This window comes from Bos indicus, chromosome 20 (assembly GCF_029378745.1).
Source record: "Bos indicus isolate NIAB-ARS_2022 breed Sahiwal x Tharparkar chromosome 20, NIAB-ARS_B.indTharparkar_mat_pri_1.0, whole genome shotgun sequence".
Lineage (NCBI taxonomy): Eukaryota > Metazoa > Chordata > Mammalia > Artiodactyla > Bovidae > Bos > Bos indicus.
In genome coordinates, this window is record NC_091779.1 from 14,068,877 (window position 1) to 14,086,164 (window position 17,288).

The 17,288-nt window shown below is 33.2% G+C and overlaps 1 protein-coding gene across 4 annotated transcripts in view; it reads left to right on the forward strand.

The window, feature by feature from the left end:
- Window positions 1–17,288, forward strand: part of ADAMTS6 (ADAM metallopeptidase with thrombospondin type 1 motif 6) — a 302,396-nt gene that overhangs the window by 111,141 nt on the left and 173,967 nt on the right. The gene's annotated exons all lie outside the window — the stretch shown is intronic.

Here is a 17,288-nt window from a genome sequence, read left to right on the forward strand (position 1 = left end):
CGTCTATGGGGTCACACAGAGTCGGACACGACTGAAGCGACTTAGCAGCATAGGCTTTAGAAATTGAAAAAAATTATGTTGAAGAGAATTCACAAGAATTCAACCAGGCATGTATATATTGAGAAAGCTATATAATATATTGTACAAAAACAGATAATCTTAAATAGAAATCTTTTAAGAAATCAATATTTTTTAGAGATATATGTTGAAGTATATGTAATTCAAGTAGCAGGACATCTGAGATTTGCTTGTTAACAGAAGAAGAAAAGAGAAAGATGAAACAAAAATAATAACATTTTGAATTTTGTAATCTTAATGATATGTGGCTGGGATGACAGTTCATTATGCTACTCTACTATTATATATGTCTGATTTTTTTCACAAAAAATGAACAGGTTTTGCAATCATAAAACTTTTAGATTTGACTTAACTCATTTATTAATTAATAGCAATTGAGTGAACTATAATTCTAATTTTGGAAGAATTGTTGAAAGTTGTATTGAAAGCTGCAGGGATATATAAGTCTTGCTTTTGGAAATCAGTATCAATATTTGGTCTCCAGCAGAGATATACTTTTTAAAGAAGATTGGTTAGGAGATGCATTTTTTTAAAGAAGGAAAAATGTAGCAAGACTTCAGGATAAAACTGTAAATTTTTGTAAACAAAAACTTTTGTTAGGAAGCTGTTATTATTGTTCTCTTTATTCAAACTTCCCCTCTCCTGCTGCAAATACCTACATATCTTTAATTTTATTTTTTTAATAATTTTATTTATTTATTTTGACTATGCTGGGTTTTTGTTGCTGCATGCGGGCTTTTTCTCTAGTTGTGGTGAGTAAGGGCTACTCTCTAGTTGTGCTTGGGTCTCTCATCGCAGTGGCTTCTCTTGTTGCAGATCTTAAGTTCTCGGGCTCACGGGCTTCAGTAATTGTGGCGTGCAGGCTCAGTAGTGGCAGCCTCTGGACTCTAGAGCACAGGCTCAATAGTTGTGGTACACGGGCTTCATTGCTCTGTGGCATGTGAGATCTTCCCTGACCAGGGATCGAACCTGTGTCTCCTGCATTGCCAGGCAGATTCTTTACCAATGAGCCACCATGGAAACCCCCTAAATATCTTTAAATGTTTTTTCTTTTTTTGGTGGATATATAATACATGGAGACTTTATTTTTTCTTTATGTATATATATATATATATATATATATTTTACTTTTTATTTCATATTGGAGTATACTTGATTAAAAATGTTATGATAGTTTCAGGTGTACAGCAAAGTGATTGAGTTATACATATACATATGACTATTCTTTTTCAAATTCTTTTCCAGTTTAGGTTGTTACATAATGAGCTCAATTCCCTGTGCTACACAGTAGGTCTTTGTTGGTTATCCATTTTAAATGTAGCAATGTGTACAAGTGTTGTGTTTTCTTGATAGAAGGCTAATAATAAACATACACTAAGGTAGTTGGTACTTGAATGCCTTTGTCTAATTTTGGTATCAAAATAGTGTTAGTCTTATAAAATGAGTTAAGTATTCTGTTTTTTCAAAGTGTTTGCTTTCCCATAAGTAAGTTTTAAAATGGTTAGGTATAATTTGTATACAATAAATATGCATCCATTTTGTGTACAGTTTGATGAATTTTGACAAATGTATATAACCGTGTACCCATCACCGCAATCATGATATCAACATGAATATTACCTGAGAAAAGTCCCTCTGCTCCCTTTTACAGTCAGTCTCCACACTCTTACAGCTTTTCTTGGGCCCGGACAACCACAGATCTAATTTCTATCTTTATAGATTAAATTTGTCTTTCCTATAGTTTCCTGTAGTTTTAAGTAGACTCATGTAGTGGGTACCTGTTTGTGACTAGCTTTCTTCCCTCAGCACAGGTTTTGAGATTCATTTCATGTTGTTGTATATATAGATAGTTCTTTTTTTTGTGAAGAATATTCCATATCATAATAGCATACATCACATTTTAGGCTATTTCTCGTCTGGAGCTATTTTAAATAGATTTGGTGTATAAGAATGTGTATGGACATAATGGTTTTATTTCTCTTGGGTAGTCCTGCTAGTAGAATGGTATATGTTAGTTTCACTTTATAATAAACAAACTCTAATTCAAAATGGCTATTTTGCATTCCTGCTAGCAATCTATGGGAGTTCCAGTTACTTCAGATCCTTGCTGACATTTATTATTATGTCTTTTTGATTTACCCATTACACATTTTAGTGGTATCTCATTGTGGCTTTAATTAGTTAATTATCTATTTTCTGATAAATAGTGATGATAAACATCTTTTCATGTGCATATTTGTTATTTATTATCTTCTGAAATGGCTACTCAAATTCTTTTCCCATTTGGAAAAAAAAAAAAAACTGAGGTGTTTCTTATTGAGCTGCAAGAATTCTCAATATGTTCTGGATAAAAGTCTTTATCATATATATGCAATGTGAATATTTTCTCCAAGTCTTTTGCTTGTCATTCATTTTTTAATAATGTCTTGTGAAAAGTAGAATTTTAAAATTTTGATGAAATCTTATTTATATTTTTTGTATGGTTTGTGTTTTTGTGTCCTAAGAAATCTTTGTCTACTTCAAGATTGTGAAGATTTTCTTCAATATTTTTGTCTCAGTTTTATACTTTTAGCTTTTATATTAAGATCTATAATGTACTTTGAGTTAACTTTTTTTGTATAATGTGAAGTAAGGGTTGAAATTCCACTTCTTCCTCATATGAAGATCCAGTTATTTCAGTTCAATTTGTGAAAAAAATGTTGGTTTGTAGCTTTCTTTTAATTTCTTTTAGTTGTGGTATCAGAATGAAGTTAGTCTTATAAACTGAATTAAGAAGTGTTCTGTTTTCTAGAAGAGTTTGTGTACATGTTTGATATTATTTCATTTTTAATGTTTAATAGACTTTATCAATGAAGCCATCTGAGCCTGGAATTTCATTTGTAGGACTATTATTAATTTTTAATTTTTAAATTAGATGTGAGATAACATATTTATTTAAATCTTTGAGTCTTTTTTTGGGGGGGTTAACTTTGTCTTTCAACATATTTGACTATTTCAGCAAAATTACCAATTTTGTTTTACAGTTATTCTTATTATTGTCTCTTTTAATGTCTATAATATAAATAATGACATTTCATCATTTACTCTTGATATTTGTAATTTGTGTTTTCTCCTTTTTTTCCAGCTTTATTGAGATATAATTGACATATAACATTGTATAAGTTTAAGGTGTACAGCGTGGTGATTTGATACACATATATATTACGAAATGATTACCATGATAAGGTTAGTTAACAGATCCAGCACATCATATAATTGCTTCTTTGTGTGGGTATGGTGAGAATATTTAAGACTGATTCTGTTAGCAAGTTTCAAGTATACAATACAGTGCTTACATGCATGCTAAGTTGCTTCAGTCGTGTCCAACTCTGTGCGATCCTATCTGTGGACTGTAGCCCATCAGGCTCCTCTGTCCATGGAAGTCTCCATGCCTCCTCCAGGAGATCTTCCCAACACAAAGATCAAACCTGTGTTTCCTGCATCTCCTGCATTGCAGGCAGATTCTTTACTGCTGAGCCACAAGGGAAGCCCATACAATACAGTTTTATTAACTATAGTCAGCCATGCTTTCCTGAGACCCCCAGAACTTATTCATCTCATAACTGGAAGTTTGTACACTTTGAACAACATCTTCCCATTTCTCCCAGACCCCAATCCCCTGACAATCACCAGTCTACTCTATATGAGTTCAGCTTTTTTAGATTCCACATATATCATGAGATCAAACAGTATTTGTCTTTATCTGACTTATTTCACTTATCATAATGCCCCAAGTTTCATCCATGTTGCAAATATTTTCTTCCTTTCATAGAGTCCCTTTTATTTTGTTGATTGTTTCTTTTGCTGTACAGAAGGGAATGGCAGAATTTCCTTTTTAATGACTGAATAATATTCCACTGTGTGAGAGGGGATGTGTATCACATTTCCTTTATCCATTCATTCATTGGTGGATACTTGGTATGCTTTCATATGGCTATTGTGAGTAATACTCCAATGAAGATGAGAGTTTAGGTATCTATTTGCAATAGTGATTTTATTTCTTTTGACTACATATCCAGAAGTGGGATGGCTGGATCATATGATAGTTCTGTTTTCAATTTTTTTGAGAAAACTTAATACTATTCTCCATAGTGGCTATACCAGTTTACATTCTCACCAACAGTGTGAAGTAGTTCCCTTTTCTCCACATCCTTGCCAGTACTTGTAATCTCTTGTTAGCCATTCTAACAGATGTAAAATTATATCTCATTGTGGTTTTGATTTTCCCAGGTGATTAGTGATGTGAGCATCTTTTCAAGTACTTGTTGGCCCTGTGTATGTCTCTTCTTTGGATCCAGTTGATAGTGCTGTTCAGGTCAACTGTATCCTTACTGATTTTTTATTCCTGTTTGATCTATCAATTGTTGGGAAAGGGATGTTTAAGTCTCCAATTATAGTGATGGATTTGTGTGTTTCCCTATACTTTTGTATCAGTTGGGACTCAAATTGTATCAGTTTTGACTCAAATGTTTGACACTATTGTTAAATGCATACATTCTTGTTAAGTTTTTTGTCTCCTTAGAGAAATGATCTCTAAATTATTATTTAATATTTTTATCCTGAGAATTTCTCCTTTCTGAAGTGTTCTTTGTCTAAAATTAATATAGCTGCCCCAGTTTTCTCTTGATTCATGTGAGCAAGGTTTTTGTGTATGTCCATCCCTTTAGCTTCACTGGGTCTTTATATTTATAGTGGATTTCTTAAATTCAGTATATAATTGGTTCTTATATCTTTATTCATCGTGATAGTTTCTCTCTTTTAATTGATGTATTTAAACCATTTATATTTAAAGTGATTATCAGTATAGTTGAATTAATATCTACTATTTTTGTAACTTTTCTCTTCGTTGCAGTTTGTTTCTTTTCCTTATCTTTTTCTCCTTTCTCTGGTTTTAATTGAGCATTTTACATGGTTTCAATTTAACTCTTCTCATAGCTTATCAATTATGGTTCCTTTAAAAATTTTAATGGTTTCTCTTGAGTTTTAGCATAAAAATTTTATATAAAATTTATATATATATTTATTTTTAATTAATTAATTTATTTAATTTTCCTTTTCCCTGAAGCACTTCTTTTAACATTTCTTTCAGTACAGGTCTACTGATAATAGCTTCCTTCAGTTTTTGTTTGAGAAAGTATTTATCCTTCAGAGCTTTTGAAGAATAATTTTACTGGATATAGAATTTGCATGATGTCTGATGAAAAATCGCTGCTATTCTTATCCTTGTACTCTACAAGATACTTCTTTTAAGATTTTGTGTCTTTTGTCTTCTTCAATTTGAGTCAATATAAGTAGATATCGATTTTTTAAAAATATTTATCCTGTTTGATAGTCTTTGAACTTCCTGAGTCTGTTGTTGGTATCAGCTCATTTTGGAAAATGCTTGGTCATTACTTCAAACATTTATTCGACTGTAGTCTTTCTTTATTCTATTTCTGGTATTTACATTACATACATGTAATACCTTCAGATATTGTTCCAGAGTTCATGGATGTTTTATTCTGTTTTGGGGGGGGGCATCTTTTTCATTCTTTTTTCTCTCTGTATTTCAATTTTGGCAGGTTCTATTGAGCTGTCATCAGGCTCACTGATTATTTCCTCAGTTAGTCTGGTCTACTTATGAGATCATCAAAGGAATTCTACATGTCTATTACACTGGTTTTGGTTTCTAGATTTTCTTTTGATTTTTTTTTTTAGAGTTTCATCTTTCTGCCTGTTACCTATCTTTTCTTCTATATTGGCTACTTTTTTCATTAGAGCCCTTAAATATTAATTATAATTATCTTTAATTCCCATTCTGTTAGTTCCAAAATTTGTATAATATCTGAGTCTAGTTTTGATGATTATTTTTTCCATTTTGACTGTGTTTCAGCATGACTTGCCATTGTTTATTTAAAGCCAGACATGATGTATTGGGTAATAGGGACTGAGGTAAATAGTACTTTAATGTGAGGTAATAGGCATTCTGTCAATAATTGTTAATGAATGAATGAATGATTGAATGATAAATGTTCATATTACAAGGTCTAACTCTAAAATGAATGTTGTGGTTCCTTTAAGGTTTTACACCCTTTGGGAAAAGCAATGAACTTATTTTTTTTCTAACATGGAAATATTTTTTTCAATGGAAGATGACAAACATTTTACTCTGTCAGTTGATTAAACTCTAGAGCTGTATGGTGCCATTGTTATTTACCTAAACTAGTAATACCATGTATGGTATAATATACCTGTTTCTTCCTATTTGTATTAGATTTTATAAATCTACTATAAAATTTTTATATATTTCAAATTAGAACATATTGCTATTATTATTAAAATACTACTCCATAACTGTCAGGGCTAGGAAGAAGCCAAAATTATGTTAACTGCCTGTCTACATATGCATACATGCACATATGTACACATACATATATATATATATATATGTGTGTGTGTTATATATATTAATACAATATGTATTTTAATATATAGGCCGTCACATATGCAGACATACTCCCAATAATAGCTAAAACAATGATAGTAACATTAAGATTTTTTAAGAAAATAATTACTGAATTAAATGTCTAGAATTACAGGACGGAATAGTGTTATATAAATATTAAACCTACTGAAGTAGAATTCAGTCACTGTCAACTTTAAGAACTTTGATAAGGCACTCTTTTCATTTTGCAAGAAAAACAAAGAATGAATTTGTAGGCAGACACGATTGTACTAATCGGTTGACATAAATTTCAGCTGCCATAAACGAATTCAGTTACATTTCGCTCATAGTACATGGAAGATTATAACAACAGAGGTTTCCTTGTTTCAGCTGCCTTCCCTATCTTTGCCATGGTTTTCTGTCTTCCCTACCTTTCACTGCACATGCACACAAACAAATGCACGTACATGGACACACCTTGCCCCAGATCTTAGTATGTCTCAGATAGCTTGTTTCCTCTGACCCCTAGCTTCTTTGCAGTTAATGACAGGAAAAGAGTGTGAAGTAGAAGTAGAAAAGATGTAAATGCATTATAGTGATATCATTGGCTTTAGAAATCTAACTTTCAACTCAGAAATGTTTATACTAAATGTGAACATTGCTTTCTACACATGTGGAAAGAGTCTAGGTCCTAGATTCTTCTAGGTACCTCGCTTGTTAAATATCTTCCTAAATAAGTTCAGAATCTTGAGTTCACTTAGTTTAGTAAATTGTATATAAAGCCCAAAAGTAGAAGTGAATTCCAAACTCTGTTTTAGAAAACACATGAACAAATGGTAATAGCTATCCTAGTGGGTAGCTGTTAAATCTAAAAATGTTTGCCAGATGTGGGTAGAGAAGTTTCTGAATACATCCCTTAAATTTCATCTTTGCTTTTTTATAACAAGTGATTCGTAGCCAAGATCAGTTATGACTAAGAACAGATCAAAGAGAATAAATGGAAAATAATTGTAAAGAAAGATGTCCCTTTGTGCCTTTGTATTTTTCTGCTACAATGAGAAGATGTAGTTTTGAGATTTTATAATTGTCACAATTTAGACTATAATTATTTCATCACTTTCTGAAGAGAAATTTAATCATATTGAAAATGTTAGGAAACTATTCTTTTTGTAGTTGTAAATGTGTTATATTTTTGAAGAACTAAGTAGTCATCTACTTATTTTAGTGGAGAATTTATATTTAATAAAATGAAAAGCAGAGTTTAAAGTACCATGGTTTTCTAAAAAGAACAATGATGTTAATATATTAGCAACATGGCAAAATTAACTGCTTAGACAAAAAATTGAATTAAGCATTTTAAGATTTTCCTTAGCTATATAGATTTTCTGTTAGGTTTGAAAACATCTGTTTTGATTTTTAGAAGAAATCCTGACAATGCGTATTAAATTTTTACTCAGCAGTCTGTATTTACGCTTTTTCATTTTTACAAATCTTCCAAAAGAACCAGTATTAATTGTGTACCAGAATCAAAAGTAAATTGTTATTTTGTGTTACAAGAGATGCATGTTTGATCCCTGGGTTGAGAAGATGCCCTGGAGTAGGAAATGGCAGCCTGCCAGTAGGAATGGCAGCCTCCAATATTCTTGCCTAGAAAATTCCATGGACAGAGGAGTCTGGTGGGCTAGAGTCTGTAGGGTCACAAAAAATCAGACAGGATTGAGCGCATGCGCACACACACACACACGTTGTATTACTTTTGCACTGTTAAATGGTCATATAATATATGGTGAAATGACATAAAATGTAACCACAAATGAGCTGCCTTGTATATATCTTAAAACATAAGACATTCTTTCCTAAGATATATCTCTTTGTATCTGTCTATCATAGAAAGGGGAAGTTTAAATATAGTTTCAAATGAAAAAATATCATTTGCATAGAAAACTATGTACTTACATTTGAGAAAAGCATGTATAACAATAGATTAATATGTACGATAGACTCCTCAGTTACAGAAACTTAATGAGTAACCTTTATTGCATATCTCTTGGTCTCTATATAGCAATCACCTTGTCTCTGACGGATGATGCCATTTATTTTGACCTGAAACCTGCCCTCTAGCCCATTTATTACTGCTTATATGATAGTACGTACTTTCAGTATATTATTCACCATCAAGGGATGTATAAATGTATGATACTTCACAAATTATGTCTGTTATGGTTCACAGTTGATCAGTATGTACTCTCTCATTGATGTACAATTTATTTGATTCCAGAGATTTACTGAGCAGCTGCTATATTTACCAAATATATAATGTATTATGGATACATTGATAATGAAAACAGTCTTCTCTCTTGAAGGAACATGTCTTTTTATCACTGTCTCTTTTCCTCTTTTCCTTGGTCAGTTTTCCAACTCTCGATTGTGTCAAGAACATCTTCTAACTCCCTCTTTTTTTTGTATTCTTTTTTTCTTTCATGATAATACTAAGACTTTTTTTTTTGTTTCCTCTGATTGTACAAAAACAGTGTTGAGTATGTACTGGCACTTTAGCTTGAATCTAGGCAACCATACTAATAGTCATTGTATTTGTTACCATCACTCCAGTTTCACTTAAAAATATCTTTGATGAAGCAGAAGAATTATTAATTTTATTAAATCATGACCCTTAAGTGCATGTCTTTTAACAAATCATCTGTTTCACAAAATGGGAAGTATGTAAACCTCCTTTTGCTTCATGTCTTGGTCTGTTGGTTGTTGTAATGAAAAGCGCTTGTGCAGTTGTTTGAGATGAACTAGCTGCTTTTTCCTGGAACACAATTTTTATTTAAAAGAACAAATGAAAAACTATGGGTGGTTAGCGGAAATTCACTTGAAAAATGAACAAAAGAGCTTACTATTCAAGGAAAACAACCAATCCTGTTTATTGCCAATGATAAAATTTGAACATTTTTGAGCGAAAATTCAAATTTAATAAAAGTTCTGTCACTGTGAGCCTGACAGCTTCCTAATACTTAAAGACTTTTCCAGTGCGATTGGTGATAATTGATGAAACAGGATACAAAGAGATCATTGATAACGGTTTCAGAATCTGCATTGCAACTAAACTTTTTAAGAAATTTCTAGTTGTCAAGTTTTATTGTAGAATCAAAAAACACTACCATTATCTGAAAGGACTAATGAAAATACTCTTTCCTTTTCTAACTATATGTTAATGTAAGGCCAAATTTTCATCATATACTTCACCAAACCAAAAGACTACAATAGATTGAATGAAGAATCAAATATGTGAATCCAGTTGTCTTCTAATAAGCCAAATACTAAAGAGATTAACAAAAATATAATTAAAAAATGCTATTATTCTCTGTGACATTCTTCTGTTTTAGAAGATTTTTAAAATTAAAGTGGTTATTTATGTTAGCATGTATTGAGTTATTAATGAATCTAATCATTTAATTATTAAAATGAATTAATAACTTTAAAATTTTTCTCAGTTTTAATTTTTATTATAATAAATATCACTACACACAACCTCATAAACAAAAGGTCTTTGGGGTCATTGATAATTTTAAGAGTGTAAAGGATACCAAAAATTTAAGAAGCTGTTGTAGAGATATTCTTACATATGTGACCAGGATATTTAAGAATCCTCATAGCAGCATTGTCCATAGTAGCCCCATATCAGGAACTACAGCAAATTCTTCATCACTGAATGGATAATTAAATGGTGTATTTACAGTGGAAATCTATATAGCAGTGAAAATGAATGGTGTGTGTAGCTAGACAGCTCAGCCAAGATGATGCTTTCTAACAGATTGTTGAATAAAAGAAGCAAGTTATAAAAGAATATGTGCACTGTGATTCCACTTGTATAGATTTCAAAGCCAGGCAAAGTTAACATATATTGTTTAGAGTTGCATAGGGAATGATTACCCCAGAAGTCAGGATAGTGGTTCTCTCTCAGGGTAAAAAGAAGGATATAACTGTTAAGGTGAGTACAGGAGACAAGTTCTTATTATTCTGAAAATGTGTGTTTCTTAAATTCGGTGGAGATATCATGGATGTTTGCTTTATAATTTATGTATAATGTATGTTTTATTCCCTCATATCATATATTATGAACATAAGAGAATAAAATTAACTTCTCCAGAAAAATAAAACAACAAACAAGAAAATATGATTAAGAAATATGATAAGGGAGTTAATCTGACTGGTGACTAATTTCACATGCGTTGTATATATTGCCTGCTATAAAACTCAGAGTCAATAAACCATCACACCTTTACATTATTTTTAAACAAAGCTGAAGTTTATCTTGAAGCAGTTGTTATAAGAATAATTCATAAGACCTCTGTTTCTTGCGGTCTTATTCAAAATGACTTTATACTCAGTTTGGCTGGATGCAAGACTTTTCCTAGGCACTTTTCCTATTGTGCGCTTGTGTTAAATGTCACCATGGAGAAATCTGAGGTTAATCTGATTATTTTACTATTACAGGTAATTTGATCTTTTGCCCTGTGTTGCCCCAAATATATTTCATTTTTGATGTCCAGTAATTTTACTAGGATGTGATGTAGTGTGGATGCACCTGTGTCAGTTTTTCCTAGGATGTAGAATAATTCACATTTGATGAGATTTGAGCCATTTTTATTTCTTGAAAGTTTTCTTGTACTTTTAAATCACTTTTCTTAGTGTTTATTATTTTGATTCTTCTCTTTGGGAATAATAGTGATACATGTATTGGATTCTTTTACTTTGATCCTTTTAAACTCTGCTCTTTTTACTTCTGTGAGGAATATTTTTAGCAGTTGCCTGTTTTTCTTTTTGCTACCTCAGCATGGCCTTTTTCTTGTAATAGTTTTATTCTCCCCCTCCTCCATTTATTCCCTCTGACAGTTCATGTTTTCATCTCTTGTCTTACCATATCTTCCCTGATTACTTGTATCTCTATGTTGAATTCTTATTTTTCTGAAATGATGGCTTTGTTAAGTTTGGGTTCATATGTGTCCAATTTTTATCTTTTCTGTAGCAATATTTTTTTCTGCCAGATGTCCTTCATCTTCTCTTTGTACTTTCCTATTCTTTTTTTTCTTTTAAATATTTAATATATTTGTAGACACACTTCTTTTTTCCTTTTGAACCACACATCTTTGAATGAGTTTGATTTTTCTGGATGAACTACTTGTAGAAGGTTATGTTGCAGAGGGACCAGAGCTACTTTGTCAACAGAAATGTATTAATGATATACAGTGTTGCACGACTGAAATTCTTTAACCCTGTATTTTTTTTTTTTTTTTTTGATAACTACTGGCAAGATAGAATCTCTCTTTCACCTTTTCTCACTGATGGACTGATTCCTACAAATATGGTTTGACTTACTCCCCAGTCAGCCCCATCTACTCTTCTGACAACTAGAATAAGGGTGTATATTCCAACAGTTTGCACCCTTATTCCAGCTGTTTATAAGAAAGTATTGTTGGTTCTGTCCCTCAGGTTGTTGCACTTAACTTTGGAGAACATGCTCTACTCGTTTTAGCTTAGATCAATTATTACTGTCCCCTCTGTGTGTCTTTCTTCATTGCTGTTTGATTTTTCTGTCTTTAGTCATCCTTCCACATACATTATGTCATGGTGGTTTATGGTTTTACAAGTTTTCTACTTTTCATTGAATGTGGAGTTTATGTTTCTTTTTTCCCATTTTTTTATTGCTTTTGAGTGATATATTAGAGGAAAAGGGAAAACTTTTTACTCGCAGTGTAGAAATAAGTGTCCTTTAAACTTTTGAGATACAATCAGAAGTACTAAGATATGAGAAAGGAAATTCCTAGTCTTTCATTTGTATCGCCTGGGGGAGGTTGAGCTGAAAATGTTCATCAAACAATTTATTTCCTGGGAAAGAAAGGAAGCAAAAAGCCTACTTTTTTTAAATAGATTTTGTACTTAATTTTCTGAAAAGTTAAGAATAATAATTTTGGAGTACTTTGGTTTCAGGATTACTTGTCAGTTCAGTCACTCAGTCATGTCCAACTCTTTGCGACCCCATGAATCGCAGCACACCAGGCCTCCCTGTCCATCACCATCTCCCGGAGTTCACTCAAACTCACGTCCGTTGAGTCGGTGATGCCATCCAGCCATCTCATCCTCTGTCGTCCCCTTTTCCTCCTGCCCCCAATCCCTCCCAGCATCAAGATTACTTAGCTTAGCTTTCCATAATTGGCTATGCTATCCTTGTTATTAGTCACTGAGTCGTGTGACTCTTTGCAACCCTATGGCCTGTAGCCCACCAGCCTCCTCTGTCTGTGGAATTTCCTAGGCAAGAACACTGGAGTGGGTTTCTGTTTCCTAACGATGTTATCCTAATCAAGTACAAGCCTCTATCATTGGATTGGCGATTTGTTTTTGCCTTACTTATCAGCCAGTAAGTTAGCTTATTACTGTTGTATGGATGCTAGCAAAAGGCATGAGTTTCTGGATCAGGCACTTAAGCACAGCAAGTAGTATAAGCATTAGCATATTTATTTTGTTTCCTTTTGGAAGGAACCCAAAATCACACATGGGCAGCACAGTATGGCCTCAGATAAATGCCACACAAGTAGTGGGTTTATATCAAAACTGAGAAACAGTGAGCTTGGGGAATCTAATACTTTTATGTGAGCTAAGTTGCTTCAGTCATGTCCAACTCTTTGCAACCCTATGGACTGTAGCCAGGCTCCTCTGTCCTTGGGATTCTCCAGGCAAGAAAATACTGGAGTAGGTTGCCATTTCTTTCTCCAGGGGATCTTCCCAACCCAGGGATTAAACCTGAGTCTCTTGTCTCCTACACTGGCAGACAGGTTCTTTACCACTAGGGCCACCTGGGAAGCCCAATACTTTTATGACAAGTAATAAGTAAACCTGCTATTTGTCCAGGGAGATGTAACCTCATTTCTCAAAGTTATTCTGAGGAATGTCCTGGGGCCTGGGTTAAGAACAAGCCTTGCAGACTTATCATACTCAACAAAATGTGGGAAATTACAAGAGCGTCTCTCTCATTTCTCTCTCTCTACCTCTATGTGTCTTTATCTCTCTCTGTCAAACAAATGACAATCATTACCTAATCTGAAGTATTTTATTAAACACATAAAACCAACCATGATAATGTTCTCTTCCTATCACTATTCTTTCAGTGGAGTGGGCACCAGGTTCACTAACTCTCCTTTTTTTTTTTTTTTAAATTATTATTTACCTCAAGAACACGGAGCTGAGTTTATTTTATATCTATTTATCTATCTTTCCTTAGATCTTGGCACATCATCATTATCAGTCCCAGCAAGAACCCTTCTTGTTTTAATATGTGTTGTGCTTAGTTACTCAGTTGTATCCAACTCTTTGCAACCCCATGGACTATAGCCTACCAGGCTCCTCTGTCCATGGGGATTCTAGGCAGGAATACTGAAGTGGGTTGCCATGCCCTCCTCTAGGGCATCTTTCCAACCCAGGAATCGAACCCATGTCTCTCACATTGCAGCTGGATTCTTAACCATCTGAGCCACGAAGGAAGCCCAAGAATACTGAAATGAGTAGCCTATCCTTTCTCCAGGGGAACTTCCCAACCCAGGAATCGAACTGGGGTCTCCTGTATTGCAGGCAGATTCTTTATCAGCTGAGCTACCAGGGAAGCCCTGTTTTAATATATGTAAATGTGTATTTCCGTATTCCCGTTTTCACTCCCATTTCTTCCCTCTTTCCTTTAATAAATTTGATACCTATATTTGGGCTCCCCAGGTGGCACTAGTGGTAAAGAACACCTCCCAGTGCAGGAAGCATAAAGGATGAGGGTTGGATCCCTGGGTCGGGAAGATACCCTGGAGAATGGAATGGCAACCTGCTCCAGTATTGTTGCCTGGAGAATCCCCATGGACAGAAGAGCCTGGTAGACTACGGTCCATGGGATCACAAACAGTCAGACATGACTGAAGTGACTTAGCATATTTGAAATCATCTGTATCCTTGCAAAATATTGCAGATTGTTTTATATATGTCTGTTTATTTTTTAACTTTTTAAGTTTGAAATGTTTGCAAAGTTATGGAGAAAATGATATAGTAGAAAGAGTTCCCATATGTCCTTGAGTCATATTTTTTAATTATTAATATTTTGCAACATTTCTTTCTCTTTTTGTATATGTACGTGTATTTTTTTCTGTACTATCTGAAAATAAGTTGAAGACATGCCCCTATCGCTAAATATTTCAGTACCTTTCCTAAGAAGAAAAAACAATCTCTTACATAACCACAGTATGATTATCAAGTTAGTTTTAACATTTATACACTATTATTATCTGATATGTAATCCATATTCAAATTTCCTCAGTTGTCTCAGCAGTGCTTTTTTTAACCTTTCCCTCTTCCAGTCTAGTTTCTGTTGCATTTGCTCATGTCTCTTTAGTCTTTAACTCTCTGAACAGTTCCTTGGCCTTTCTTTGTTATTTGATAATATGTATGTAATTTTTGTTTGTATGATATACTGGTATAGACCTTGTTCCTTTGCTCAATTTTTCAGTGTTTCTAAGATCCACCTATATTTATGTGTAGACGTCTATCTTGTTTGTTACTTCCAACTTCTGCTTAGTTTTCAGTTTACTTATCCATTCCCCAGTGACAAGCACCTATATTGTCTTCAACTCCTTGCTATTGTAAATAGTTCTGTCACTAACATCCTCATACATATTCCTTTTAGGAATATTTCTGGAATATCTCTCTAAGAATAGAATTGCTGGGTCTTAATGTTTCTTCTATTTAATCAAAGTACTGCTGAATTGCCCTATGGAACAGCTGCCCTACCACACTTTAACTGTTCTATACTAAGATCTCAGTTTCTCTATACCATTGCAATATTTAGTCCTAGGTAACATTCTCATTTTTGCTAATATAATGGTTTAAAGTTTGCTCTCATTATTTTCTCTAATTACTAATGAATTTCATTTCTTTTGCCAAACTCCTCATTGATAGAGTTTCTTCAGGAAGGAACTTTTCTGTAATACACACACACATACACACACCACAGGCGCTTGCGCGCACACACACACACACACACACACACACACACACACTCCAGCCTGGTCAATGTACTAGAGGGATATTTTGAAGCTGATGTCATGAATGGCAATTGTAAAGTCCCATTTCACTTTGTGTCACTGTCAGTAAACCAGTTGACATTAGTCATATCATTTCTCGGATTTCTTACATTTTAAATATAATTTGTAAAAGTATACATTCTCCTAGACAACTGAAACCAAGATCCTTAAGACAGCTATCTGCACCTGACCCTGAAACTATGAAGACTGTGTAGAAATAGAATTTAAGATTTACTTCTTCAGATACTTGAATTCATCAATTTTCAAATCTTTTCCCTTATTTACTTCTGAATTTTTAAAAACTATGTACCCTATTGGTTATTTTTCAGTGGGTGTCCAAAATTTGTTATGTCTAACTAATTGCAAAGGATAGAATTTCTAGAGTACTGCAAAAATTACTATGTAAAAAGTTAAAACCTCCTTAAATATACCTGATTGAATCTAAATGCCATAGCAATTTGGTAACTATCATTGTGCATTTTGAAAATACACTAATAGGTTCTTCTGGTTTTTGTTTCTTATTCTTACAATGTTGTATTGGTTTCTGTCATATAGCAACATGCATTAGCCATAGTTATACATACATCCTCTCCCTCCCTGGCCTTCCTCCCCTCCCTCCATCACATCCCTCCAGGTCATCATGGAGCACCAGACTGGGCTCCCTGTGCTGCACAACAACTTCTCACAGGCCATCCATCTTACACCTGATAGTGTGCATATGTTGATGCCACTTTCTCCATTCCTCTCACACTCCCTGTCCCCGACTGTGTCCACAAGGCCATTCTCTACATCTGTGTCTCCATTCCTTCCCTGCAAATCGGTTCAACAGTGCCATTTTCTAGATTTCATATATATGCATTAATATACTATTTGTGTTTTTCTCTTTCTGACTTACTTTATTTAACAGGCTCTAGGTTCATCCACTTCACTAGAACTTACTCAAAGTCATTCTTTTTTATGGCTAAGAAATATTCTATTGTGTATGTGTACCACAGCTTCTTTATCCATTTGGTTCTTCTTTTATAGTCAAATTTACATCTTTTTTTCCCCTTCGTTAGCTCAGCATTTCTGCTGCTCCTTTCCCTCCCAGTATATCATTCCTAATGCATATTTTAATATTTCTTAATATTTTTTAAAAACATGTTTTTATGCTTAAAAGTATTTCAATTATATAAAATATCTCTACAACAAAAAATTTAAGTTACAATTACATTTTTAAAATTTCCTGTGATCATAAAAAATCTTTTTTCTGGATTATGTGTTCATTACATTACAATTATTAATAACTGATTAGAAGAATATGTATATATTATGAATTTTAATAAATAGTTAAATATAAAAATAAAGTTTATCTTAGAAAATATATCTTTATTAGACTTGATCTTAGCCAAAAGACCAAGAAGTAATAGAAGATGTATCTTTCAATGTATATTTTCAATTACTGTATTTACCTCTGTACTGTTAGAGTAAGACAGGATTTCAGCACCAATTCAGCTTTTTTATTTTTTTTTCTATAGATGTGAATGTTGATAAAATTGGATCACATAAGTAGTTGAGATGAAGAGATTTTATTATAGAAATATCAGTCAGTTCTTTAAACTTCTTTTGAATTATTTGTTAACACATAAACT